At 43.4% G+C, this 4,124-nt stretch overlaps 1 pseudogene; it reads right to left on the bottom strand.

The window, feature by feature from the left end:
- Positions 1-866: 866 nt before the first annotated feature.
- On the bottom strand, positions 867-4,124 carry LOC118729607 (annotated as a pseudogene).

The following is a 4,124-nucleotide window of genomic DNA, read 5'->3' as shown; positions in this document are numbered from 1 at the left end:
TGATCTCCCCTAACCACTCTGCCTACTGGCCTGCTTCCCCTCAACTGCACCCCCCTGCAAGCCTTATAACCCCCAACTTCCCTCCCCTCTTGGCCTGATCATCCCTAACTGCTTCTGCCTTTGCCCCACCACCATGGCTTTGTCCGGAAGGACATCTGGAAGGTCTCATGGTCTAATTAGAATATTACCCTTCTATTAAGATAGGATATGACATACTGCCATAACTATAACATATCTATCAGTATTACTCTATGAGTATACTTACTTCATAGGAAGGAATCTAATACATTACATTGAATATGCTGTAAGTAGTAGGAAACACTGTATTCATAGCAATAATATACATTCTGTGACTTCACTTCCTAATCTGGGAATGGTTCCCCAGTTCTTTGAACATTTCCTGGCCCCTAATGTATTTTGTGTGTGTGTGTGTGTGTGTGTGTGTGACTCAGTGTAATTTTATTTAATGTTTAATGCACATGATTTGAGATCTTTAATTTATAATCACCAAAGATTCAAAGGACTATTTTTTTTCCATGAAGTTTAACATTAATATTAGTGAATTCATGTATTCATGTGTCTTTATTATAAACATCTGAATTATTCACATTATCATAGATCCTGAACTCAAAAGCATGGAACATACACAGGCTGGCAGCAAGCCAGGAAGCCACTCTGCAAGCAAACAGATACTCTGCATAAGAAGAAAAGTCATAGCACATTTAATGTCCAACCTGAGTCACCTCAGAATGTTATATATATTGACTTCTTAATTCATATAGTATCGGGAACTCAACTGCTTGGTTGGTGATGGGGTTGACCTAGTTTGGGGAGGATTATTCCTGAAATAATTAAGGAAAGCAGGCTCAATAGTTCTTGGTTGCTTGCTTCTCCCCAGCACCTTCATTTTTCTTCTTGTCTTCAGTTTCTTGGGCATCTTCTCTTTAACCTTCATCTCCTTCTTCCTCCTTTGCATCTTCAAATTCTTCCTTGGCACCTTCTTCCTCTTCCTCTCCTTCTTCTTCCTCGGTCTCTTCCTTCTCCTTCTCTTCCTCTTCAGCTTTTACTTCATAAGGGGATTCATCCTTGGCTTCCTCGGCTTTTGCAGCCTCAATGGTGTCCTCCACTTTGATCTGCTCCTCCTACACATGACTGGTGTAGTAAGAAGAGGAGGGAGTGGACATCAAGTAGGAGCTAGTCTGTAAACCAATTTAGGCAGATCGACCAAAGACCTGGGAACCACTGGCTGTGCTTCCCATGCTGGTGTAACTGAACCAGGTCTCCTCACCTTCCAAGAGTTTTCTGTAAGCTGCAATAACAATGTCCAAAGTCATCTTAAAATTGAGGAGGTCCTGGTATTCTTTTAAATATTATGCCATTTCATTCTTTGTAGTTCTTAACTCATTTTCTGATTTGTTGATTGTGTCTTGCATAGCATTAAAGTAGGAGTTCTGTTTATCCTCCAGCTCTTGCAGATGCGTTTCCAAAGCTTCCTTCATGCCTCGGTTTCCTTCCATTTCCAGGGTCTTGGCTTTGAGCAACCACTGGCCTTCACCACCTAGGTGTTCTTGGAAGCGCTCTTGGTCAGCACCATCAAGTGGCTCCTGTACCATTCTTCTCCATTCTGCATGTCCTTGGCAGCCAGCTTCTTGTACTGGGTGCGATGTCCTTGAGCGAGGCATAGAGGTTGGACTTGGAGAACATGTCCATCTCCACAGAGATCTGAGCATACTGGATCTACACTTGCAGCTCGGTGATCTCCTCTTCCTCCATCTTCTGAAAGACAATTTTGTCCATCAGGCTGTCCATACACTTTTCCAGTTCAGCACCTGCAAGAGCCTCCTCATCTGCACCTTTGCTCACCTCCATCATTCACATCAGCCAGCCCTCTGCATCCTCATGGCTCAGCACCTCTTCCTGGGAGCTCTCCTGCAGGTTGTTCCCAGCCACTTCGGAGCCCCGGTACTTCCTAACTGCCCACTTCCCTCTCCTCTCCAGGGACAGGGCACGGTGGGGAGGGGCACAGGCATCCCATTTTCATTATAATGTTCAACCTGGGCCTGCTCCACTGATGTCCTCAGTGGGCAGGACACAGAGGCAGACAGTGATCTCGAAGACCCTGGCCACCCTCACCTATGAACCCAGCAGGCAACATCAGGTGCTGCCCGCCAAGCCTGCCTGGTTCTGATCGCCCCCTGGACCCTGCAAGCAGCGTTAGGCACTGTCCATGTCACCTGCTCGGTCCCAATCACCGTCTGGACCCCTGGACCATGTGGGTGACAGCAGGAGCTGCCTGATGGAACTGCCCAGTCCTGATCACTGCCTGGACTCTGCGGGTGATGTCAGGCACTGCCTGGTCTTGATCGCTGCCTGGACCCCATGGACAACATCAGGTGCTGTCCATGTCACCTGCCTGGGTCCCTATAGCTGCCTGGACCCTGTGGTCAGTGTCAGGCCTGCCTGCTGAAACTGCCCAGTCCCAATCGCTGCCTGGACCCTGCTGGGGGTGTCAGGCATTGTCCATGCCTCCTGCCTGGTCCTAATCTCTGCCTGGACCCTGCGGGCACTATCCATGCCACCTGCCCAGTGAGGTTCACCCCCTGGATCTCAGTGGGCAGAGTCAGGTGCTGTCCATGCTGCCTGCTCAGTCCCGATCACCACCTAGATCCCCTAGCAGTTTCGGGTGCTGTGGGCTAGGCTTGCCCGGTCCCCATAGCCATCTTGACTCCCTTGGAAGTGTCAGGCCTGCCCGCCAGGCCTACTGAATACATGGCCTTCTGGACCCTGCAGGCTATGTCAGACACTGCCTGCCTGCCTGCATATGCAAATTTACCCACCATCTTAGTTGGGTTTATTTGCATATCACTCCTGATTGGCTGTGGGCAGGCATAGCGGAGGTACAATCAATTAGCATCTTTCTCTTTTATTAGTGAAGATGAGCAAAAAGATAGATACAGAGGCAGAGAAGCATCGAACAGCTGTCAAATTACAGCTTGAAAACTGTGGGGAGGGGGAGGTAAGAGATCAACCGAAGGACTTGTATACATGCATGTAAGTGTAACCAATGGACACAAGACTCTGTGGAGGGGGGAGGAGGGAGAGCTTGTGCCTGGGACTAGGGGAGGCCAGGAGAAACTTAATGTGGAAAAAAAGGAGACATTTGTACTACTATTTGTAATATTTTAAACAATATTGTTGTTTTGATTTGCATCTCCCCTTTGGGCATGTTTTCATATGTCTCTTGGCTTTCCGAATGTCTTTTTTTGAAAAAAGAAAATGTATTGAAAGTATGTAAAAAAGTTAAGAAATCATAAAAAGTGACTAAAATATTTGGGAAAAAATAAGTAGAACTTTTATATTTAAAAAATTACAGTAATTGAAGTTTGTAACTTAAGGTATATGACAAGACTGGAAAGGAATTTGTGAAATGTTATTTATATGAATCCATGTGGATGTACATTAAAAACAAAATATTGGCTGAAAATATATGCTAAAAATGTTTGTATAGAATTAGAACATACATATCAATATATCACCTTGTATTCATATAAATATAACTCATTTTACTAATTCCTATTTACCTTTGTCATATATTAAGTTTATATATTTAAGTTTACTTGCATAGGCATATATAAATTTTAGGAGATTAGTAGTAGATAAATGGATTAATTCAATTATTTTTTATTGAGGCAAAATAGACATATAACATTATATTTCTGGTATATAACATAATGCTTCGATATACTAGTTTGTGTAATTGCAAAGTGAACACTACAATAAGTCCAGTTAACATCCATCACCACACATAGTTACAATTTTTTTCTTGTGATAGGAACTTTTAAGATTTACTCTGTTAGCAACATGCAAATATACAATACAGAACCATTAAACATAGACATAATGCTGTACATTACATCCTCAAGACTTATTTCTTTTATAACTGGAAGTTTGTGCCTTTTGATTGCCTTCACCACTTTACTCATCCCCCCACTTAGGCAACCACCAATCTGTTCTTTGTATCCATGAATTCATTATTTTTTTTTTAATTCTCTATATAAGGTCATATGATATCTGTCTTTCTCTGACTTATTTTACTTAGTGTAATTTCCTCTAGTTTCATCCAT

The sequence above is a fragment of the Pipistrellus kuhlii genome, unplaced genomic scaffold (genome assembly GCF_014108245.1).
Source record: "Pipistrellus kuhlii isolate mPipKuh1 unplaced genomic scaffold, mPipKuh1.p scaffold_m20_p_3, whole genome shotgun sequence".
Classification (NCBI taxonomy): domain Eukaryota; kingdom Metazoa; phylum Chordata; class Mammalia; order Chiroptera; family Vespertilionidae; genus Pipistrellus; species Pipistrellus kuhlii.
This window is presented reverse-complemented; position numbering and strand designations above follow the sequence as displayed.